We start from the raw sequence: 27,305 nt of genomic DNA, 5'->3' as shown, positions 1-27,305 counted from the left end.
ATGATAGATCTCATGCCAGTCCCAATTAAATGTTTCAATGTTATCATCGGAATGGATTGGTTGAGTCTTCTTCATGCCGACATTATGTGCTTCGAAAAAGCAGTTCGTCTTAACCTTCCTAACAACGAAACTTTAGTTATCTACGACGACAAACCTAGTATGAGCCTTCGCATCATTTCGTGCATTCAAGCCCAGAAGTGCTTGCGGAAGCAGTACCATGCATTCCTCAAACACGTCGTCGATACCAGTCAAGAACTGAAAGACATTCAGAACATCCCAAAAGTACGCGACTTCCCCGACATATTCCCAGAAGAACTTCCCGGTTTACCACCACGACGCCAAGTCGAGTTCAGAATCGACTTAGTGCCAGGGGCTACCCTCGTAGCCAAATCTCCTTATCGTCTGGCACCGGCTGAAATGCAGTAACTTTCCAGTCAGCTTAACGAACTTCTCAAGAAAGGAGTCATTCGACCAAGCTTCTCGCCATGGGGAGCACCGGTCTTGTTCGTCAAGAAGAAAGATGGATCGTTTCGCATGTGCATCGACTATAGAGAACTCAACAAACTTACCATTAAAAGTCGTTATCCCTTGCCCCGTATTGACGATTTGTTTGATCAACTTCAAGGAGCCAATTACTTCTCGAAGATAGATCTACGATCCGGATATCACCAACTACGAGTGTTAGAGGAGGAGGTTCCCAAGACAGCCTTCCGAACTTGTTATGGCACTACGAGTTTGTAGTGATGTTGTTCGGATTAACTAACGCGCCCGCAGTATTCGTGGATCTGATGAATAGGGTGTGTCGTCCTTACTTGGATCAGTTCGTCATCATCTTCATTGATGACATACTCATCTACTCTCGAAGTAAGGAGGAACATAGCCAACATCTCCGTAAAATCTTAGAAACATTGCGATCAGAGAAGCTCTACGCGAAGTTCTCCAAGTGCGAATTTTGGATTCGGCGAGTCGAATTTTTAGGCCATGTTGTTAGCGAAGAAGGTATACACGTGGACCCTTCCAAAATTAAGGCCATCGAGAACTGGTCAACACCAAAGACACCTACAGAAATTCGTCAATTTCTAGGTCTAGCTGGCTACTATCGCAGGTTCATTCAGAACTTCTCCCGCATAGCGAAACCTCTTACAACACTGACCCAGAAGGGCATAGCCTTTGACTGGGAAGAGAAACAAGAAAGAGCATTCCAAACGCTCAAACGAGCCTTGTGCATCGCACCAATACTGTCCCTCCCCGAAGGGATAGAAGATTTCGTGGTCTATTGCGACGCATCAAACCAAGGGCTCGGATGTGTTCTGATGCAGCGAGGTAAAGTCATAGCCTATGCCTCGAGACAACTGAAGACACATGAGGTTAACTACACAACCCACGATCTTGAACTAGGAGCAGTTGTGTTTGCTCTGAAGATCTGGCGACATTACCTATACGGTACAAAAAGCACGATCTTTACAGACCATAAGAGTCTGCAACACATTTTCAACCAGAAGGAGCTCAACATGAGACAACGACGGTGGGTCGAGCTACTCAGTGATTACGAGTGCGAAATTCGTTATCATCCGGGTAAAGCCAATGTAGTAGCCGACGCCCTAAGTCGGAAAGAATATACTGGTCGTAGAGTCAAATCTTTGACTCTAACTATCCATTCACACTTGTCCACGCAAATAAAGGTGCCTTAACTCGACGCTTTGAAACCTGAAAACGTGGCTGGTGAGTCCCTTAGAGGGATGGATAAGAACTTAGAAGTCAAGGGTGGCGGAGCCTTATACCTCATGGATCGGATCTGGACACCGAAACACGGTGGATTCAGAGACTTGGTCATGACGGAAGCTCACAACACTCGTTATTCCGTCCAGCCGGGTTCAGATAAGATGTATCTGGATCTTAAAAAGTTATACTGGTGGCCTAACATGAAAGCAGATATTGCTACCTTCGTGAGTAAATGCCTTACTTGCGCAAAGGTCAAGGTCGAATACTAGAAACCCTCCGGTCTTCTACAACAACTGGAGATACCAGAATGGAAGTGGGAGCGGATCACTATGGACTTCATAACCAAGTTGCCCAAGACGACGGGTGGACTTGATTCCATATGGGTCATCATCGATAGACTGACCAAGTCTGCACACTTCCTACCGATCAAAGAAACAGACAAGATGGAGAAACTTACTAGAACTTACATTAGGGAGATTGTAAGGCTTCACGGTGTTCCTTTATCTATCATCTCGGACCGAGATAGTAGATTCACTTCGAGGTTCTGGCATTCATTACAAAATTCCCTAGGAACTAGGCTGGACATGAGTACAGCCTACCATCCACAGACCGACGGGCAAAGTGAGAGGACTATCCAAACCTTAGAAGATATGTTGCGTGCCTGTGTGATTGACTTTGGAAAAGCTTGGGATACCCATTTACCCCTTGTTGAATTTTCCTACAACAACAGTTATCATACGAGCATAAAGGCAGCACCATTCGAGGCCTTCTATGGCGGAAAGTGCAGATCCCCTCTGTGATGGGCTAAAGTGGGTGATACCCAGTTAGCTAAAGGACAAGTTCCCAAAAGCACTCTCACGGGTCCGGATATCATTCGGGAAACGACAGAGAAGATTGTTCAAATTCGTGAACGATTGAAAGCCTCTAGAGACCGACAGAAAAGCTACGCTGACAAGCGTAGGAAACCATTGGAGTACCAGGTGGGCGACCGAGTCCTACTGAAGGTCTCACCCTGGAAGGGCTTGATACGCTTTGGGAAGCGTGGGAATCTCACTCCAAGATACATAGGGCCTTTCGAGATTCTCGCGAGAATCGGACTTGTAGCTTACAAGCTCAATCTACCGCAAGAACTCAGTAATGTACATCCCACCTTCCATTTGTCAAACTTGAAAAAGTGCCTATCCGACGAGACTCTTGTTATTCCACTCGACGAGATCGAGATCAACGAGAGCCTCAACTTCGTGGAGGAACCAGTAGAGATCATGGACCGAGAGGTCAAGCAAACAAAGCAGAGTCGTATCCCGATAGTGAAGGTGCGCTGGAACGCAAAGCGTGGACCGGAATTCACTTGGGAACGTGAGGATCAGATGAAACTGAAATACCCTCACCTTTTCGCTTAGTTATTTGTAACTTCTTAATTGCTTAAATTCTAATTTTGGGACGAAATTCCTTCTAACGGGGGGATGATGTGACAACCCGAAATTTCCATTCTGTACAACCTATATCACTTCAATAGAAGTTATAGCAGTCATAGTTAATTGTCAGACTTTTTCGCGTAAGTTTGAGTAATTCAGGGTTTACACTTCAGGAAATATCAGGAGAGTGGGTGCACTAGGGTTTTGTGAAACACTATTATTCCAACACTCTATTATATTAGAGATCATTTCAGGAATAAAAATATTTTCTGCCAGAAATATCTCAGGACTATAAATAGAATTCTAAACCAAATTCATTCATTATTCGCATTTCCAACTAGAGAAAAGCCATTTTCTCTCTCACGGATCTTCGGGTTTTTATCCCAAATCGTGAGTACCTCTTTCTAGTAGTGTTAGAAAGCTTTATATGTGTTTATAACATGATTTAGAAGGCTAAATCACTAGATTTAGGAGTTTACTCCCCAAGGTGTTCTTGGGCGGTAAACTCCCGAAACGAAGCCTAGACTGTCCCCCGTGATATACAACTGCCTTGGACTTGTATAGGTGTGTGTTAGGGGCATGAAATCAAGCAAGAACCACCCAAGTTTGGGAGTTCACGGCCCAAGAGTTTCTTAGGCCGTAAACTCCAAAATCATACTCAAAATGGTGCTTTCAAGGCACCTAAGGCCTTAGGCTTTTACCTAGACTTGTTCCCAATAAATCAAGGGCCTCAAACACATCAAAAAATCACCTTCCAAAGTGAGTTTACGGCCAAGGCATGGTTCTTGGGCTGTAAACTTGAATGAAGGGCACCAAAGAGTGCCAAATGGCTTCATATGATTTAGGTAAAAGTCTAGAACCTATCCTTCATATGCAAGAGACTTGAAAACAAAAAAAAAAACACCATTCCAAGGGAGTTTACGGCCGTAAACTCCAAAGGAAATGGCCTTGGGGCCGTAAACTCCTAAATGGAGTGTTTCAAGACCTTAAACCCTTCCAAGAATTTAACCACCAAGTTGGAATAATTCTAGGAATCATTTGGAACTTCAAAACACACAATACACCCATGGTTGGGAGTTTACGGCCGTAAACTCAATAGTTTACAACCGTAAACTCCAAGTGTGATGGTATATGGGGAGTAAACTCATATATGGGGTCCTTTGGAACCCTAAACACAAGTGCCTTGTCCCATAATAGCTTAGATGCAATCCTTAGGGTTTAAAACACTTATATAAAGTGTTTATTATGTCTAGGATGTCTTAACATTATCAATTAGTATTTAGAGACTAATTGAGTGCATATATGTGTGATTATATGTTCATTAGGATCGTAGTGTGTGTGCAAGACCTTGCTTGACATCTAGCAATCCTATACCGTTCAGTTCATCCCAATCACCAACTACAGGTGAGTTCATACCCCTAAATCAATGTTTTAAATGATTTTAAACGTATTAATAGGGGGGGGGGGAATACAAGTAGAAAACAGTATGTTATTAAATCAATCTTATGTATTTTATAACTGCGTTTTCACTCAGTAGATTTCACATATTTCAAAAGGTGACACATGAAGTGGTTTTCTATCTTAAAATACCTTGATAACAAAAGTATTAGTTTTGAAATGTTTATTAAAATGACATCAATTCATTCTTAATTATTGTTCAAAACTCCTAGATATCTTGCAAAACCATTATTTTACCTTCTTGAATCAAACTATACTTATGCGCATATGTTCATTTATATGTTAGAGATTATAGTTTTCACCCTTCATTTAGTTTCCAATACTCTTGGGTAGCAAGAGTGCATAAACCTACGTAAACAACCAATTACATTCCAGTTAACTATCATAGGGATAGTTAGAAGATATCAAACATTATTACTACTACAAGGAATCACACAAGAGTCAGTTCATTCATGAGTCTATACCAATACCTTACATGATACATGAGTACACGTACTTAGGATTACATGATACATGAATATGTTTACATATACTTACTTGTTACATGAACCCACTTACATGAATACCATACAGGAACACATCTACATAGGTGCATTATCCTGTATTTACTTACCTGGATACTTGTACTTAGAACTACGAGGATGATTTATTAGTACTTACTGTGTAAATTATCTTTCCTATCCTAGTTCAATGGGATATCTCGGCGGGACTTACCATTCCGAACCCCACTGATTAGCACCAGTGGTCGATGAATGTCTACGGATGTCTAAGGTTGTTACTTATTTAGTAGTAGTGACGGGACTAACCATCCCTCTGTCCAACTGTTGCAATAGTGGATGAGATGTGAATCTTCGGAGGATCATTAGGTTAACGATCTGTATTAAGAGATCGATATCGGGACTAACCATCCCTCCACCCTGCTGCCGCTACAGAGGATGAGGGGACACTCTTCGGATGTCCATAGGGTCTATCTTTCGCTTCGGATGTCCATAGGGTCTATATTTTTCCTGTTTACTTTATTTTGTGATACTTTCACATAAACGAGGAGTTAGACTAAGTACTCTAGTACTAGTCAATAGAAAGGAAAAGCTATCATATTACTTACAAAACATTCGGGTCTGGGTAGAAGACTACATTATCATAACAAAACATTCAGGTCTTGGTAGAAGACTACATTGTCATAACAAAACATTTGGATCTTGGTAGAAGACTACATTGTCATAACAAAACATTCGGGTCTTGGTAGAAGACTACATTTCATACTTATAAAAACTAAAGGATTTTTTAGGGTTTTTCATACTTACATCAACATTTTCATTTAAAGGTTTACATGGCCTTCATAATATATTTTGATAAGCAAGACAATGACACTTAATTACTTATGAATTCACCAGCTTTAAAGCTGATACTCTCTTTCAAAATAACTTGTATTCTCAGGTCAACAGTAGACAGGTACGATGGCCAGGTTTTGAGAAGACGGAGTAGACAAGTCTCATCTTTTATTTTGATTGTATATTTTTGGTGTCTTACTACAATGAAAGAACACACATGTATTAAAACTCTACTTGTAATGAAATGGATGATGTTGTTGCTTGTTTATTATATTACACTGTTGTGATACTGCATGACGTCCTCCACCCCTGAACGTTTCCGCCGTTCGTGGTTTTGGGGTGTGACATCAACCCAACACAACCTGCCCCGGTATCGGATGAAACAACCTCGAAAGAGAATAGACCAAATACCTTGGAAAGTAAAGTGAAATAGATTGCCAAATGAAAGGGATCCCCTTCTAAAATCAAATCCAGAAAGAGAACCAAATTTGTTGAATCCTCTCAAAAGGATTCACAAATCAGCATTCAAGCTGACTCTGTGTCTCAGCCTACACCTTTCAGCCACTATTCTGAAGTACCCTTCGAAGTTTCAAAAGCACAAATTGTACACACTCATAGGGAGTCTACACATAATCTACCCCATCTTCACAAATTGCACACACTCACGAGTTAACTTGAATTTTCCTTTTTCTTCTACACAAGCATAATCAGTGGCCCTTATCACTGATTCCAAGCTTTCCTAGATAGGAGTAGTGTGTAAGCCCGTAACGATATTTGGTATGTACTTGACCCGGTTGTGCATGGTCCTTTTGGGTTGCCTTCACCAAAGCAACTTGATAGGATGATTTATGGAGAAAGAGGATTAATTATGATTTATCAGTATATTATATGTATAATATATTAAAGGAGAAATCATATTGTTTAATTAATATTAGTCAAGAATAAATTGATAATTAGTTTTGTGACTAAAAGATACTAATTAAACTTAGGGGACTGGAATTGTAGTTATAAGGTAGTTACAATTGGGCTAAGGATCACCTTGGAACATAGGTTGGATAAATTCTATGGGAAGACCATAAGGAATTCATCCAAGGGTTGTTCTAAAGGGAGTCTATGGGCTGCTTAGGGCCTAAGCAGTGAAATTAGGGTTTCCTAGCTGATAACCCTAATGGCCTCACTATATAAAGACCCATATAGCCCCAAAAACGTGTGGAACTCTTTTGGAAGAACCTTAGGACGGTTTTGGTGCTTCTCCTCCTTCTCTTTAGTCATCCTCTTGCTTGTGGTGTTTGTAAGACATTAGAGGAGTGACACTTCTGACTCTAAGCTCCAAAGACAATAAGATTCAAGCCATTAAAGAAGAGGTAATCATCTAGATCAGTATTCTTATGTCTATTTCGAAATACATATGCTAGATTAGGGTTCTTGAGTCTTGGATGAATTGCATGTATAATAGAGAAACCTAGATCCAAGCTTTAGGGTTTGCATGAGCATATATCATGTTCTTTTGTTGAAAACCCATCAGTGGTATCAGAGCCATGATTGGTTTCTGTTTTATGTGATGCAATGCTTGTTTATCTGCTGAAAATCGAGTTTATGGCCTCTTCCCGACCCAACTCGGCGAGTCAGTATCTGGACTCAGCGAGTCAGCCCAACTCGGCGAGTCCAGGGAGTGACTCGGCGAGTCTGGCTGTTAGACAGACGGATTTTCGGATTTTTTGCCTATTTTGACTTAGGATTATTGCCATAATTGCTTCAAATTAATAAAATACGAATTTTATTAATTCCTTATGATTATCTTTGTCAAAATAAAAGATTTTGGTCATCTAATTAGAAAATTGTTACCTTATTTGATAAATGTTAAATTATTTGAATTATTTGGTCAATTATCTTGCATGAAATTGGATTAGGTCAAAAACTAGATAATCGCCAATTAATTGTTTAATTGCCTTATTTGTAGTTTTGAAATGTTTCAAAAACTTGCTCTCAAGTTTTGGAATTTAAATTTTGATTAAAAAGTTTAATTTTTGAAGTACTTAAATTCTAAACCCTAATGTTCTGAAAAAGTTTCAAAATTTGCCCTCAAGTTTTGGAATTTAAATTTTGATTAAAAAGTTTAATTTTGAAATATTTACATTCTAAACCCTAGTGATTTGAAATGTTTCAAAACTTGCCCTCAAGTTTTGGAATTTAAATTTTAATTTTAAAATGTTAAATTCTAAAACCCTAATTTTTGAAAAAGTTCAAATTGCACCCTTATGGTTTTATTAAATTAATTAAGTGTATAATTAAGAGAGAGTTAATAAATCCATAATGATATGGTTTACATTTAATTAAATTAAAATTGTAATTTGTTAAATTAGACAACATAGTATTTTAAAAGTGTAAAATACACCCTTATACTATATATAACATTAAAAGTCTAATATTATATATGTATAACTTAAACTGCTAGTTTTACCGTTAGTAGGCCTTATTCATGAAGTTGATCTACAAGGGGGGGTATAAGGTTATGGCCGATAACATGGCCGTTTAATGGGTGTCCACTCTTACCCACCGCTTCCTTGAGTGGTGGAGGGTCGTTAGCCGAACGGGTAGGATAGGGCAAACCCTCTCCTCATTAAAAGTATAATGAATGTTAAAGTAACTAAACGTTTTACAAAAAATTCCCAATCTTAGTTACTTTAGGCAAAAGTGAATTGATGCAATTCCATGAAATTACACTTTTTACCCTTACTAAGACGTTAGTGGAGCGTGTATGGTTAACCGGCACACTAAATGGGTTCTAAGAAAAGGTAGCAAAGGGTGACTCGATGTTTGTCATAGTTTGGTGGAGCGTGTGTGGTTAACCGACACATCGAATAGGTGACTGTAACATTGGGGGCACCATGTAAGTTTGCATGGTTATTCACACCCTGTTTTGTGATCCTTGGCATCCCAGTCACAAATCGAGGGGCATATCGAGATTTAAACATGCCATTGAAAAGTTCAATGAATCTCAAAGGATCTAGGAGTTTTCAATACATTTAAAAATTAATATCTTTTTGGTTTTTCATGGTGGAAAATTAGTGAATCGTCATTCACTTACCTTCAAACGTTCTTCAATTTGGGTTACAGCATCCCTCTCCCAAGTTGTAGAGTATTGTGTTGGGTCCTACCCTTAATATCTCATTTAGGTGTTTTATTAAGGACTCAATCAATCAACTAACGTGAATTTTCTACCGTTTTTGTAGATGTCAAAGTATGACAACTATGGTCTTCCCAAATCCCGTGGAACAAGCTTTCCGCATGAAGATGATATTTCACAACTCGATCGAGGAACACGGGATCATGCTTCACTTCCTCCACCTGCTCCTATTGTTCTCCCTAACCCACAAGTTCAAAGTCTTGAAAACTTCAAGCTCAGTCAAGCCCTTTTGTCAAGTAAACATGAAGAAGGAAAGTTTGTGTGTGCACACGTCTTAGGGATGAAGTCACACATTGATAATTTAAGAATGTTGGGAGTCGTTGTCTGTGAGAAGCTGGCTGTTGACTGGGTTCTTCAGTCACTACCTGACTCATATAGTGAGTTCGTAAGAGAGTACTATATGATAGACCACGACGTGACCGTCATCGATCTCACCTATTTGCTTGTTGCTGCTGAATCAACAATGATTTGGCGCACTGGAGAAGCAAAGTTGATTGGTGGATCTTCCTTCCAAACCTCTATGGACATAGGAAATGGCAAAGAAAGGCATGCCATGGTCGAAAAGTTTGATCATAAGAGAAAGGCAAAGTCTGAAGTAGTTCCTTGTTCTGTTCCAAAAGAGTCAATTTGCTTCTATTGCCAAGAGAAGGGGCATTGGAGACGAAGCTGCCCAGTCTACCTGAGATATCTAAAAGATGGGAGAGTCAAGACGTTTGGCTCTACTTCAGGTAAAATCCACTATCTAACTCCATTAAGTTCCTATTCATTGATTCTTAATACACAATGTGATTAGATTACATTTGAATGTTTTGCAGGATAAGAGAAAAGAGAGGAAGCTTGATGGAAGAGCAAGATGAGTCTGATCACGAAGAAATGGATCATGATCGCATGGATTCAAAGATCAGATTTTGAGCTTAGAAAGTTATGATAGATTTTTTAGGAATATTTGATTACATAGTTTTTCAGTTGATTTTTTCATTGTAAGGACATGTTTTCCGTTGCCTTTATTAATAAAATAAAATTTTGATTTGTCTTATTTATATATATCCTTGCAATGAAATCTTTGTGAAAAATTGATGTTTGTGTATTTATATAAATGGATTTGATTCTTAGTTATGTTATTTATGCTAGTGTCAAAATTTTCTAAGTAAGGAAAGATTCCCATCACCCAAGTTTCAATTGGACAGAAACTTGGAATCATACAACTTGTATTGTGTGATGAATGGAAATCTTGGTACTTAGGAAATTAATACTAATTCCTTGATCACACAAGTATGTGAGTCAAGTGAAGGACTAAAGGAATAGAACACAATGTTGTGCACTACTCAAGTCCACCACAAATAATAATAGAACTATTCGTCATAATTTACTAAAAGTCTAGTAAATGTGGTTATACTTACAAGAGTAAGTGTAATTCTGAATCATTGAAAAGTTTCAATGAATGGCAGAACGGATAAGAAGAATCATTTAGGCAGAAAGATAAAAGTTTCTCCAATCTAAGAAGAAGGGAGAGTACTTTTGTATCAGCTTTTATGATCATATTAATGATTAAGAACCATATCACAATTGATCCTCTAAGGACATCTTAGTGCATTAGTATGGCTAAGAAGAGGAATCGGAAATTGTTGAAATAGTTAAATCAAAAGGACGAGTCATACTTCGTTCCAAAATCAAGTCTTAGAATCCTACTCCAAGACTGTGAATTAAGTGACACACACTCATCAAATGTGAAGTAGAAAATTGTTTTTCTTACTCTTGCACGTTTGAAAGTGGTAAGTTGTGATGTCTTGAAGAAGACAAAGACCAACTAATACAAAATGTGTGTAATGTTTTGTCTTGATATAGACACACACTAACTCTTGGATATTTGTTTATCAAGAAATGTTTCTTGATAAGAGAATCTACTATGTCAAGAGGTCAGTGGGAGTCTAAAGATCTTGAAAAGTTTCAAGAACAAATCAAGAAGTAAACCTATTAAACACTAACACACGACTTGAGGATTGTAACCTATCATGTTGATAAAATTTTATTTCTGTGCTAATCCAGTCGAGTGATTATGCATATGAGTTCTACGAGTTCTCAATAGACTGCATAAGGCAACCACCTTGTTCAATGAAAGTACATTGACTAGCATAGGTGAGCTGCTAAATAACTTGGAAGCAATGGTAGGACCCTTGATGGAAAGAAATTAAGTATGAAAAAGTTATGTCCATAAGAATTTGGATTTGTCACAAACATTATATCATGATTATGGTTATGAAAAATTCACATGGATAGGAACACATGCACCGTAAAATCTAAGTTTCATAAGGTTTCTCTCCTTCATGAAAATGATTGTGAGGAAACGCTTTCACTAAGAGAGATTTTAAGGAGATAGCGATTAGGTAAATTGCTTTCTCAAATTCGCTTATGATTACGACATCCCTCTTTATAGCTCAAATTGTGAGATTTGGCAATTTGTCTGAGCATTTGGGACTTAGTAATATAAGTTCTGAATTAGTTTAGACACACATGTGAGCTGTCTAAGGAAATGTGTGTGAGTTTCAGAAGCTTAGATAAAAGGCTTATCGAAGCACATCGTATTGGAAATATGAATTTTGGAAGTCAATAAGTATTGTCTTCTAGAAGTCCAACTATTTTCTGAATATGTGTCAAAGCTAGTGGGATCATAAATGCTATGCGGGAATGGATATAATCATCATGTTAGTGGGAGCATAATTATTATTTAAAGTATTGCAAGTTGGCAATATTAATTATAGAAAAACAAAAGTTTCACTTTGCAAAGTTGCAGGGGTTGAAAAGTTGTTTTTGCTATAATTAAGGGAGAGAATGTTACACTTCGTTTTCCAATCTAAAAGCTTAGATCAAGAAATTTTAATTGAATTTAGCCAAGGGTATATTTACTATTTTCATTCTCAAAGTTTGATTATGATTACGGCATCCCTCTTCATAGATCGAATTTTGAGAACACAACAACTAGAAATGTTATGGCAATATTATAACAAGAAAGTGGTAAAGTATCACCTTTTTCATTATGAATCGTATCCCATACGCTTCAGGCATAGGGTCGATTGCATATGCTGAAATATTCGACCGTTCTAAAATTTTCTAAATCCCTAGGGAATTTAAAGGGGAAAAAGGAATACAACCGGACTTAACTAAAATAATTAAACAATTATCAAGGACAATCTAAGGTTCGCCAAGGATTGGTCACTTGTGGACAGTTGGAAGTATAGTCATGGATGGACCATATTGGCATTATTATGAATAGATAAGATTCTATTTAGAATGAGTTGTCATATGGAAAATATGGAAATGTTTCCATATTGGGAGTTGGATATCGAAAATCAATTTCTAGATTAGAAACTTTTTATGCAAGGAGGATGTTCAAAGAAAGTACTTTGAATGTGAGACTTCATGACTATGGAATTGTCTTGTAACAATATCCAACAGAGCACTTTGTAATTTCATTGGCAAAGTCTTGGTGACTTTGGCACTATGATATTATGAAAGGACCGTTGCATAAAGTGTTAGAATCTATCATATTCTAGTAGTGGCGAGAATTTTGTATTCTTACACTGATTAGGAATTGTGAAATGAGTGTGATTGAAATTGTTATTCAATTATACCATTTCACAAAGTAAGGACCATAGGAAAACATAGTGTGCATGCTAAGAGCATGGGACAACTGTTGATATAATTCAAGTAAGAAGTTGATTACCCAAAACAACAAATAATGAGTAATCAATATGGTGATTAAATAAAATGTTTTTTATTTATACTCAAAATTTTGGGGCCATATAGGATTAGTATTATTCTTGTGTTTCACTTTGCATGTTTTGACTTCCCGAATAATAAGATTATTCAAACACTCCATAGTCGCTCATTCTTTCGAAGTAGGAATGAATGAAGTGATGGGTTTGAGCCATAAGAACTTTCCTATGTGCACATGCAAACCCTAATTACTTGGATCTAGGTTTCTCTCATTGAACATGCATTCTATCAAAGACTTTCAATACTAGATCTAATGTAAACAATTGATTCTAATCATAAGAATTAGGATCTAGAACAATACCTTGGATTAGTTGCTTAATACTTCTTCTTCTTGGAGCTTAGAGTCACAATTGTCACTCCTCTAATGGCTTACAAACACCATCTAGCAAGAAGATGATTTAAGAGAGAGAGAGAGAGAGAGAGAGAGAAGAGGGTGAGAAATCGGCCCTAGGGTTTCTTGCCTTGCATGAGTGCCGATTTCCCTCACCCTAGGGGTCTATTTATACTATGGGATACTAGGGTTTCACCTTTAACCCTAATTGAATAACTTAGTCCCTAAGCAATCCAAGATCCTTCTAGATTTTAGGCTTTGACGATTTTAAGGTTCCCAAACCCTAAATTTCGTCCACCCCATTATCTATAAGGATACATATCCCAAAACATAACTATCACACATTTGACAGTTTATGCCCCTTTATTCAATTAACCTCTTTAAGTCACCAAATTAATTCTTAATTAATATATGACTTATATTAATCAAATAATATTATTATTCCTTTAATATATTATTCTCATAATATATTAACAATAACATTTCTTCTCTCTTAACAAATCATCCTGTCAAGTTGCTATCGTGAAGGCAACCCAAAAGGACCATGCACAACCGGGTCAAGTACTTACCAAATATAGTTATAGCCTTAGACACTAATCTAATAGTCTCCCACTTGGATAAGTCTAGTAACTATATATGTAAACACTAACCGATTAACAATCGTAGCTCTCAAAGACGCTGTCAACTCTGATCTTATCAATCTCTTGTCCTTTAGATAAGGGATCGTACAATCCTCTGTTTAGATATTATGCGGCAATCTTATGGAACTTATTGTCCAACATTTGGTTTCTCGATCTCAGATTTATTTGACATAGAACTTAATTGAACACAACAATTCAGTCCTGACCAGGCCCGACACATAAGTCAAATCAAATCATCGAGCGGCCGTGATATCGCTTTTATCCTCTCAGGATGAAAGTAACAGATAAACTTCGACTTTTATGTATTCACTATTTACTAATCAACTATACACAACAATGCGTTTTATGGCATCAATTTACTGATGCGGTTTGGCATTGTCAATGCACAACCAATTAATAAACAATAAACCATATATCTTGGTTTTAAGACCATATGATATTATCATCTTGCGTTCACTTGTGTCACATTCCAAAAAGTGATTCCAGCAAGCGCGGGTTTATTCCAATGCTCAAAACTTGTTCATAAGCACTCATGAATGTTGTAGCAAACCTTGCTATGTCTAATACTCTTTTAGACAATCTACACACCAATTCATGACAATCATCATTCATACCTACTTCCAACATATGAATGGTTGTGGACCATTCGAATAATTCGATTATTCTTAATAACTTAATTATTCAGGAAGTCAAAACATGCAAAGTGAAACAATAGTTAAACAATTAACATAAGACAGTATCTTTACTCATAAATAGTACTCTTTTATTTAATCATCAAATGTCAATTACATTTATCTATTACATGTTTCAAAACTATCTAATCTAAACTAATATCGTCTTTTAGCCCAATGCTCCTAGCGTGCTGCAAATGCTTAACCCTACTCAGTCCCTTCGTAAGCGGATCTGCTGGGTTATCCTCTGACGATACCCTCTTCATTACGAGGTGTCCTTCTTCTACTCGATGTCTAATGAAGTGATATTTTCTGTCGATATGTCGAGATCTACCATGATCCCTCGGTTCCTTGGTCAAGGAAACCGCTCCTTCATTATCACAGAAAATTTCCATAGGCTCTTTTATAGCAGGCACAACTCCAAGGTCACCAATGAAGTTCTTCAACCACATCGCCTCCTTTGACGTTTCGCTCGCTGCAATGTACTCTGATTCGCACTTTGAATCAGCTACGGTCTCTTGTTTGGAACTTTTCCAAGTCACTGCTCCTCTATTAAGGGTAAAGACCCAGCCCAACTGCGAACGGTAGTTGTCCCTGTCAGTCTGGAAGCTGGCGTCACTATACCCTCGCACCTTTAAGTCATCACTCCCTCCGAGGACTAAGAACCATTCCTTGGTCCTCCGAAGGTACTTAAGTATATTCTTGACTACAATCCAATGAGCTCTGCCAGGGTTCCCTTGATATCTACTGACCATGCTCAAAGCAAAGGCCACATCAGGGCGAGTACAAGTCATAGCGTACATGATTGAGCCAACTGCGGAAGCGTAAGGTACTCGGCTCATCTCAGCTATCTCGGCTTCAGTACTTGGACTTTGAGTCTTACTCAACTTGGCATTACTTTGTATCGGTAGTTCTCCCTTCTTCGAGTTTTCCATACTAAAACGTTTTAGTACTTTATCTAAGTAAGTATTCTGACTAAGTCCTATTAGTCTCTTACTTCTTTCTCTCACTATCCTTATTCCCAAAATATAGGAAGCCTCTCCGAGGTCCTTCATAGCGAAGCACTTCCCGAGCCAGGATTTAACCTCCTGCAGAGTCAGGACGTCGTTTCCTATGAGCAGTATGTCATCAACATACAAAACGAGGAAGCTAACTATACTCCCACTGGCCTTGACATATACACATGATTCATCTTCACTTCGTACAAATCCAAACTCTTTGACTTTCTCATCGAAGCAAAGATTCCATCTGCGAGACGCTTTCTTAAGTCCATAAATGGACTTCTCAAGCTTGCACACTCTATTGGGATGCTTCGGATCGACAAAACCCTCAGCCAACTTCCCATTAAGGAAAGCGGTCTTGACATCCATCTGCCTTATCTCATAATCATGAAATGCAGCAATGACTAGCATCACTCTAATAGATTTTATCTTAGAAACTCTTGAATCTCTTCATCGCCAGCGTTAGAGGTTCCTTCATCGCTCGACTCTTGAATCTATTCAAGATCGATTTGCCTCCCACTGTCTCCTTGGATTATGAGTTCTCGCTCTTGGAAAACCCCTCTCCTTGTAACGAAGACAAGATTGTCACTCGGTCTATAGAAGAGATATCCAAAGGATTTCTACGGGTAGCCGATGAAAATACATCGCTCACTTCGAGGTTCGAGCTTGTCATGAGTCTCTCGTCTTATGAAAACCTCACAGCCCCAAACCTTGATATGTGCCAACAAGGGAGCTTTCCCTGTCCACATATCGTAAGGTGTTTTGGCAACCTTCTTTGTAGGGACTCGGTTAAGGATATGGGCAGCAATCTCTAAGGCATACCCCCAGAATGAGATAGGTAGTGAAGCACGACTCATCATAGAATGAACCATGTCTAACAGGGTTCGATTACGCCTTTCTGCCATACCATTCAACTGCGGTGTCCTAGGTGGCGTCAATTGCGAAACTATTCTGCATTCCTTGAGATAGTCGTGGAATTCAAGACTTAGGTACTCTCCTCCTCGATCGGATCGAAGCATCTTGATTTTACTGCCCAATTGATTCTCCACTTCATGTTTGAATTCTTTGAACTTTTCAAACGTTTCTGACTTGTGCTTGATTAAGTAGATATACCCATATCTGCTAGAATTATCGATGAAAGTCACATAGAAGCGGTTTTCTTCCTTTGTGGTGGATCTAAAGGGCCCACGCACATCGGTATGTATGATATCCAATAAACCCTCACCCCTCTCACAAGTTCCAGTGAAGGGTGACTTGGTCATCTTTCCAAGTAAACAAGATTCGCATGTGTCATCTTCCCTAAGGTCGAATGACTCCAACACTCCATCCTTTTGGAGTTGGGCTATGCGCTTCTTGTTGACATGTACAAGACGACAATGGCACAAAGATGCTTTATCCATACTATTGGAAGAATCCATACACAACGCATCATTTCCTAGGTTATCTACAACCATAACAGTTTCATAAATTCCATTACAAGGCATTGCTTCAAAATATAAAACACCATTTAGATAAGCATAAATCGAACCATTCTCATTATTAAATGAATATCTAAATCCTTGTTTAAACAAACCATGAAAAGAAATGATGTTTCTTGCCATATCTGGCGAGTAGCAACAATTATTTAAATCTAAATTCAATCCATTTCTAAGAAATAAAGAATACACTCCAATCTTGGTAACAGGCGACGATCTTCTGTTCCCCATGATTAGATTTATTCTTCCAAGCTCCACATCCCTACTTCTTCCTAGTCCCTGCAAATCAGAATAAATGTGGTAACCATACCCTGTATCAAGAACCCAAGAAATAGTATGGGATGACTCATTAGATTTAATTATGTATATACCTGCGAAAGATGGCTTGATCTTTCCATCCTTGATGGCTTGCAGATATTTCAGGCAGCTTCTCTTCCAATGCCCTATCTTGTGGTAATGATGGCACTCTGCCTCCTTTGGGTTAGGGTTGGGCTTAGCAGGATCAACCTTGGTCCCACTAGAAGAGGAATCATATTAGGACTTTCCCTTGCGGTGGTTCTTCGAAGAAGCCTTCCTCTTCTTGCCCCTTCCCTGCCCAATAGCCAAAACAGGAGCAGCAGATGGATTAAGAGATGGTGCAACAGACTTGTCCTTAAGGTTGCTCTCAGCAGTCCTTAGGAGCCCTTGGAGTTTGCTTAGGGTGACCTCTTCCTTGTTCATGTGGTAGATCATCCTAAATTGGTTGTAGCATGAGGGCAGGGAGTGGAGAACAATGTCGATAGCCAAATCTTCCCCAAAGTTGACTTGCGAAGACGATCGACATACCTTTGCATCTTTTGCAAGTGCATGGTAAGAGATTCTCCACTTCCCATTTTAGCAGTGATCATATTCGTTATGATCTCATAGCGCTCTTGCCTCGCGCTTTGTTGGTATCGCTCCATCAAGTCTACATGCATCTCATAAGGATACATGTCCTCATAGGACTTTTGGAATTCGGAGTTCATGGTGGCTATCATGATGCAATGGACTTTCGTTGCATCACGCTCATGTCTTTGAAACACAACCATATCTTTGGGAGTGGCAGTTTCTGAATTGATCTTCTCGAGCTTCTCATGGAGAACATACTCCTTGTCCTCGTAACGCGTGATCATGCGAATGTATCTTATCCATTCGCTAAAGTTTGATCCATCGAAAGTCACCTTTTAACAAAGGCTCATTAGCGTGAATGAGCTAGCAGCAGTGTTGTTTGCATTAGACAACTACAAATAGAAAGGAACAAAGTTGATTAGAGTTAAGTCCCTAATTAACACCCAAAATGGAAATTTAAGGCTAGAACCCAACAACATTATTTACACATTAGAAAAGGGATACCGTAATCCAACATGCAAATAATTTGGAGGTAAGTGAATGTCGATTCACTAATTCTTCACTATGAAAAAAACATAAGCTTTAAGTTTTAAATGTATTGAGAATTCCTAGATTTTGAGATTCATTGAACTTTTCAATGACATGTTTAAATCTCGATATGCCCCTCTAGTTTGTGACTGGGATACCGAGGATCACAAAGCGGGTGTGAATAACCATGCAAATCTACATGGTGCCTTCATTGTTACAATCACCTATTCGATGTGCCGATAAACCACACATGCTCCACCGAACTATGACACACAATGAATCACCCTTTTCCACCTTTGCTTAGAACCAATTAGTGTGCCAGTTAACCACACACGCTCCACTAACATCTAACCAACGGTGCAAAGTGTAATTTCATGGGATTGCATCAGTTCACTTTTCCTAAAGTAACTAAGATTGGGAATTTTATAAAATAGTTTAGTTACTTTAAATAGATTCATTATACTTATTAATGAGAAGATGTTTGCCCTATCCTACCCGTTCGGCTAACGACCCTCCACCAGTCAAGCAAGCGGTGGGTGTGAGTGTACACCCATTAAGCGCCATTTTATAGGCATCAACCTTATACCCACCTTATAGACTAGCTTCGTGAATGAGGCCTACTAACGGTAAGACTAGCATATTTTAACTCATATATATATATATATATATATATATATATATATATATATATATATATATATATATATATATATATATATATATAAGCTTGTAATCATATAATAGTATAGGGTTGAATTTTAAACTTGTAAAATTCTAGGGTTTGAAATTTAAATTATTCAAAATTAAACTTTTAATCACAAAACTTAAATTTCAAAACTTGAGGACAAGTTTTAAACTTTTCAAAACATAAGAATCAAATAGCAAATAATGTAAATCAATAATTAGATTATCTCAATTTGATCTTATTCAATATTACTTGCAAAACAAGTCACCAATTCAATTCAAATAATCAATTATTATCACATAAGGAAGTTATTATTCAACTAATTGGTAATTATCTTTTGTTTGGTCAAGAATATACTCTTATATATGGATAAAATCGGATTTAATGACCCAAAACAGTTAAGGCAAGTTTCCTCAAGTAAAATAGCAAGAAATCTCGAAACTCCCTCTTTCGGACGCTCGAACTCGTCGAGTTCCCACTATGGACTCGCCGAGTTGGAGCTACTCGCCGAGTCCACTGTGGAACTCGCCGAGTTCATCAGGCAGAAGACCAAAAATCGAAATTTTCAAGTAACAAGCAATTAACCAATGCATCAATTCAATAGAAATCAATAAAAGCTCTAATACCACTGATGGGTTTGAGACATAAGAACTTTCCTGTGTGCACATGCAAACCCTAATTTCTTGGATCTAGGTTTCTCTAATTGAACATGCATTCTATCCAAGACTTTCAATACTAGATCTAATGTAAACAATTGATTCTAATCATATGAATTAGGATCAAGAACAATACCTTGGATTAGTTTCTTGATACTTCTTCTTCTTGGAGCTTAGAGCCACAATTGTCACTCCTCTAATGGCTTACAAACACCAACTAGCAAGAAGATGATTTTAGAGAGAGAGAGAGAGATGAGGGTGAGAAATTGGCCCTAGGGTTTCTTGCCTTGCATGAGTGCCGATTTCCCTCACCCTAGGGGTCTATTTATACTATGGGATGCTAGGGTTTCACCTTTAACCCTATTTGAATAACTTAGGCCCTAAGCAATCCAAGATCCTTCAAGATTTTAGGCTTGGACGATTTTAAGGTTCCCAAACCCTAAATTTCGTCCACCCCATTATCTATAAGGATACATAGCCCAAAACACAACTATCACACATTTGACAGTTTATGCCCCTTTATTCAATTAACCTCTTTAAGTCACCAAATTAATTCTTAATTAATATATGACTTATATTAATCAAATAATATTAATATTCCTTTAATATATTATACTCATAATATATTAACAATAATACTTCTTCTCTCTTAACAAATCATCCTGTCAAGTTGCAATGGTGAAGGCAACCCAAAAGGACCATGCACAACCGGGTCAAGTACTTACCAAATATAGTTACAGCCTTAGACACTAATCCAACATGAAGATTGTCATGAATCCGTCTGTAGATTGACTAAAGAGTTTAGTCACAACACAAGTTTGCTACAAAGTTCATGAGTGCTGCTATAAGATTAGAGTATTGGATTAAACCCACACTCACTTGGATCGCTTCATGGATTTTATCACGAGTGATTGGTGAGACGATAATATCTTATATTCTTGAAACCGAGATGTGTAAGTTGTATCTTGCGATTCGGTTACACATTGATAATATGTAAACGCACCGGCAACTTGGTGTTATAAAACATATTGTTGTGTGTGATTCGGTGAGTGAGTACAAGCGAGCATTGAGTCGAAGTTTATCCATTCCTTTTACCTAAAGTGGGATAAAATCGATATCTGTGGTCCCCTCGACGATTTAGTGATGACACCCTAAGCGCTTGGCCAAGCCAGGACTAAGTTGATGTGTTTAATTGTAGTCTATTGTCAAACGTCATAAATCGGAAATCGGGAAACAACACATAAACTGAGAGAATGATTTCAATCCATGTCTCATTTCTATATGATATCTAGAATGAAGGAATATATGATCTCTTATCTAAAGGACAAGTTGCTAATAAGATCAGAGTTTGACAACGTCTTTGAGAGCTACGATTGCTAATCGGATCATACTTACATTATAGTTAGGAGACTTATCCAAGTGGGAGACTGTTGGATTAGTGTCTAAGCCCGTAACTATATTTGGTATGTACTTGACCCGGTTGTGCATGGTCCTTTTGGGTTGCCTTCACCAAAGCAACTTGATAGGATGATTTATGAAGAAAGAGGATTAATTATGATTTATTAACATATTATATGAATAACATATTAAAGGAGAAATCATATTGTTTAATTAATATTAGTCAAGAATTAATTGATAATTAGTTTTGTGAGTAAAAGACATTAATTAAACTTAGGGGAATGGAATTGTAATTATAAGATTGTTGCAATTGGGCTATAGATCACCTTGGAACATAGGTTGGATGAATTCTATGGGAAGCCTATAAGGAATTCATCCAAGGGCTGTTCTAAAGGGAGTCGATGGGCTGTTTAGGGCCTAAGTCGTCAAATTAGGGTTTCCTAGCTGATAACCCTAATGGCCTCACTATATAAAGACCCCTATAGCCCCAAAAACGTATGGAACTCTTTTGGAAGAACCCTAGGACGGTTTTGGTGCTTCTCCTCCTTCTCTTTAGTCATGCTCTTGCTCGTGGTGTTTGTAAGCCATTAGAGGAGTGACACTTGTGACTCTAAGCTCCAAAGACAAGAAGATTTAAGCCATTGAAGAAGAGGTAATCATCTAGATCTGTATTCTTATGTCTATTTCGAAATACATATGCTAGATTAGGGTTCTTGAGTCTTGGATGAATTGGATGTACAATAGAGAAACCTAGATCCAAGCTTTACAGTTTGCATGAGCACATAGGATGTTCTTTGTCGAAAACCCATCTAGTAGTCCCTCCTATTTCGAAAGTCGTAACCAGTCTGATACCTGGTTCGGGTAAAGGACAATCGGGTATTTTTGACAAGGATATGGAAGATTTTGTTGACAGAGCTTATACATTGCATCTAGATCTATCAAGAGAACAAGTGGAATACACGCTCATCTCGATGCACCAATGAGCAATCAACAGTCACATCCCGTTTGTGTATCCATCAAATAAAGAAATTCATCAAGAAGTTCAAACTTTCATCAATGCAATCAAGGTCATACAAATTTCAAAAGTTCATGTTCGTGATGATACTATGAATGCTCCTCCACAAGAAAACTTTGTTGCCATAGGAGATGTTCCTGAGCCAACCAATATCTCGGATGATCCTCCTCCAAAGTTTGGAAGTGGTGCAGATGCTTCTTCTCCAGTTGCTAATGATGAAGTCTCGGAAGAAATCATGTTTGAAGATGACAACACAACTGTCGATGTTATTCTTGTTCCCACCTTGTTCAACATTTTGCAGAGGCCTTCCTCCGCTAAAGCTCATTTTCATTTCGGACTCTCTTCATCATGCGAAGCTTCAGATTAAAATGTTGAACTTGAGAAACATGATGTTGTTCCTCCTCCTCCAGAAAACACATTAGAATTTCATCAAGATTCTCTTACTCGAGAAGCTCCAGATGATGATGATAAGAGCAAAGACGATGTTGATTACAAGTCTGAAAGTTCCACTTTGGACACAGGATCCTCTGATGAATATATTGCAGATCTGTTTGCATTGCTGGAACTCCGAGACAACTCTAATACAAAAAACTACTAGGTTGACAAGGTCACTCAACAAGTAACATGTATTGAGTCAAAACTTGACCTGGTACTCAAATCTCTTTCGGAGATCAAGGACGTTGCTTCATCTGAACTTGACAGTGGCAATCATCTGGACCAGCTTATCTCAGTTTGCCTGATTCGTAATCTAGAATATGCTGAAGCCCGTTACAAGGACAAAAATTATGCTCAAGGTTCATGATAATATGCTCTCTGCTACAAACACCCTGACCAAGTAAACTCAATTTCGTCATGAGAAGTAGATTCAGATGTTTGAGAAAAATATGTGTCACAAAGATGCAATGAATATGGTCATGCAAGAAGTACTTTTCAAAGTCATCCTTGCAGCTCAACATCATTTGGATGTTCCAAACCACAAGTTTGATGAAATGCTTCTCATTCTCGACGTGACCTTTTCTCACCTCAAAGCTCAAGCTCCAACTGTCAAAGCTTATTATTCGATTTCCAAGCAAATCAATATGAGCTTTCAATGATTCTTTCACCATTTAAGCAAGCTCAAGTCAAATTGATTGCTTGCATCGGAGCCAGGTCCATCTCGTGCAAGAGGGGGAGAACAACAAATGAGAGAACAATAGAGACAACAACAACAACATACAGTTCAATGGAGATCAATCTTGGAATTTGCTCTTCGAGATGAAGATTCTGAAGAACAAGTTGTGGAATTAGATACTTCAGCAGCTGAAGATGATGAAGATGATTGTGTGGATGACGTAATTCCTGGACTTCAAGCTATTAGGGAACCTCCTACCAAAGTCCTTTTGGAAGCAGAGAAGATGAAATGGTCCTTAGTTTCTTGGCCATCATCTTTGTCTAAAACATTCAAAAGGAGCCGAGACAAGGCGAAGGTCAAAACCAAGGTGAAAATTGATGCCTTCAGAGTCACTCAACCAATGCCTCCTCCAATTCTTGCTTTGATGATTGTCCAAATTGATGTAGGTTCTCCTCTCATAAAATCGGATGAGATCCCTAAAGAGTCTTTGCTTCCTCCTCCATACGAGCTATTCATTACACCATCTGGCAAACAAATCATCTCCATCTCATCTCAAACTGATCAATCAATAGACAAAGGGAAACAAATATCTACTTGTTTAGACAACCCAATCAAGTCGTTCAAAAATTCTGAGGGCTGGTCAAAAGAATAGTTACATCAAACACTGGAAGCAAGCATTTGGATTCAAGAACTCAAAGACAATCTAATCCAATGTTGGTAATTTATCCTATCTTTCGAGAAGGGATTCTTCATGACATACACTTTGTGCCCTTTATGTACTTCGATCTTCCATCACACAATGCAGATCAACTTGACCTACCAATCTATCCTCATGGACGTTACTACATCAAGTTCACTCCCTTGCATCCACATGATGGTCAACACATCATTATTCGAATTGAGCAAGAGAGATTGAGCACCTTCTATTCTATCAACTCACAACCCCAAAAGGAAGTGTGGTCTTAGAAGATAATTACTAAGATAATTGGTCATGGTAGAAAGGTCCAAGGAAAGTTTGATCTTGACTATCTTCTCTACAGATACTACATATCTCAGAATAAGGAATCCATCATCACCATCATTGATGTTAATTTTCCCTCAATAAATCCAAACGACATTCTCATTATAGTTGCTCATCTCCGAGATCACCAAACAAACAAATCAAGCATTGGAGCTTACAACTCTACTATCAGCTTTTTCAAGGACTACATTGCCGAATTCTGTAGATCTGATGTGGAGTTTGCTCATGTTTTTGGAATTGAAAACTTTTTGGCCAAGATCACCACTAAACTTCCTGAAGCTCAAATCTTAGTAGAAGGTCTAATTGACCAGTACTTGGTTATGTCTACCACAAAAAGAAGACCAATCAAAAGGAATTTTTAGAGTTATTAACAAACACCTCTTTCCCACTAAGATTCTTCATAATTTCATTTCAAATAATGCCAAGAGTGATTCTTCCGAGCATATAAAAAAGAAATTTATTGAGCATCTCCAATGTTACATCGAAGTCCGAAGTTGGCTCTAGAGTGCTTACTTGTTTTTGTTTAATGAAGCTAAGTGATGGATTGGATTATTATTAAGGTCGCTTAGGGGAGATTGTTAAAACGTGAAAATAGAGCCTTATGCAATACGAGGTGAAGCATTTCTGAGGTGATGATTTTTGAACTCAAGATAATTCCGAAGTTGTAGTTCAATCCAAGAAGCATCCCAGTGTTAAAGTGTTTTTGAGTCTGTAATGTGCATTAATTGATACATGTACTATGTTGTTCTATTCCCATTGTCTTATTGTATAGTACATGAGACAAGATCAACAACAACGGATGTGTTAGTCTGTAGATCTTCATAAGTCTAGGAGTCCACGCTTAATTTTTCTCATTTGTCTTTTAGTTACTCCTAGTGTATTAAAACTAGTCACTTATGTATCATGTGTGGGGTGTGCGCCTTTTTCACTTATCTCAAGAATCATTCAGTCAATCATTCTCTTACATTCTTCTTGTTCTTAATAGCACTTTACATTTTTTATACTTATTATTATCATCATTAGATATTGAGCACTCCGTTGATTATCTCATATTCCGAGACAAGACCGGTTTACCAAACTTGACTAGATATTTATTACAAGTAGACATTGATCTTAATTTAATTCATGGTTTAAGTTCTCAAACCTTGTCCGTGTAGATCCCTGCTTTCACAGTTTCCACCATCGTCATCATGAACTTCGCCACATTCAAGCACCATCTTTATGGCGCCTTTTTCTAAGCTTTCTCTACCTAAGTACAAAATCTTTACTTGCATTTAACTAATTTTAGATGCAGGTACATGAAGAATCATAAATCAAAATTCAAAATTGTAATGTGAAAATTGGGGGTAAGAAGATCTCCGTTGATTAAGTTCAGGTACCATTTCATTTTTATTCATAGATTTCATAATTTATGTTGAAAAGATTTGCGGCGTTTTTGTTGGTTTTTCTATTATTTGAGAGTAAAAGGGACATGAGTTTGTAAAGATGTCATTTTGTTGATTTTTTGTGTGGATTTATCACATCTTTATTGTGGATTTTCTTTGTTGGTTTTTTATTCACAAATTAGTTATGTTGAGTGGTTCAGCCATGGAAGTATCAAGTAGACATCCAGGTGATCTATGATGAAAACGTGGTCTTAAACTAAATTTAGTAACAATTTTTATATAGAGATCAGGGGGAAAACCTGATGATGCAAGACTTAAACATCTCTCAAAGAAATTACCTTGGTTAGCTTAAAACAAAAGACTTGTTGTTGTAGTTTTATGCTATTATGCTATTTTCGTTTTTTAGTCTAACCATCCAATTTTTTTATAATGATACCTAAAATGTGTTCATGATGATCAATATCATTCATGGCCAACCCCTTAAGGTAACATCATCTCAACATCTCTCCCATGTTTCTTTTTAAGTCACGTGTGCGGATATTGAAGATTTTAAGACAATTATGACTTGTTTAAATTAACCATTTTGATATTTCACCAATAATTTTTCTTACATGACATTCTTTGATATGTAAGTTGAATTAATGTTATCGGATTACGTGCATAGATATGTAAGTTGAATTAAACTTTGATGTGTTAGGTAATCTATATTTTTAATATGTATAACCATAAATCTAGAGTCGATGTTTTTTTGTATGAGGTGATAATATCTTTGGATGTAACCGAGAAGCACAATCAAAGGTACTACAACTCTTAATTTTTCAGTTCTGTGGTTTTCTAAACTTTTTTCAATTACATTGCTATCGTAATTCAAAAATAAACAATATATGTGGTATATTATGTTAATGTGTATGTATGGTAGGTGGATGTGTTTTTGTTTATGGCAGGTGGGAAAGCTATAACGAAAAGTGATGGAAGTGAGTTGTTATTTCTTTCTAATAAATGAAAGTAAGTTGTTATTTCTTACATTTCAATTTTTCTAGATTCAAGAAATAGCATCTTATTTTCACTAAATTGTTTATTTTTCTAGATTCAAGAAATAGCATCTTATTTTCACTAAATTGTTTATTTTATCATCCTACTTTCATTTCTTCCTGTTACATCATTATACCTTAAAAAGTACAGTGTTGTACTTTAAACAAATGAAAGTAAGATGCTAGAGTAATACACAAATAAATCAACACAAGTTACTATTTATGATATTTTTCCCATTTTCGTGGTTTTTATGTTTTCCTTTAGTTGTAAAGTTTAATCATGTGTCTTTCTTTTCTTTGTTTTAATTATTATAATGCATTTTGATTGATCTTTTACCTTTATGTAGTAGATTTTGAGGCTTATATCATCTTAGTTCATTTATGATTAATTCAGTTTGATTAAGACTTATAGCATCAATAGGTAATGATATTATTTTCTTTTCAAATGAAATTGTGACATGGTACTGGTATAGCATCTTACTTCTATATATATATATATATATATATATATATATATATATATATATATATATATATATAAAAGTAGGATGTTATAATAAACGGGCCTAGTAAAGTATATCTACAACTTCATTATTATCATG

Source organism: Lactuca sativa, chromosome 9, assembly GCF_002870075.4.
Source record: "Lactuca sativa cultivar Salinas chromosome 9, Lsat_Salinas_v11, whole genome shotgun sequence".
NCBI classification, from domain to species: Eukaryota; Viridiplantae; Streptophyta; class Magnoliopsida; order Asterales; family Asteraceae; genus Lactuca; species Lactuca sativa.
Note: the sequence above shows the minus strand (reverse complement) of the source record.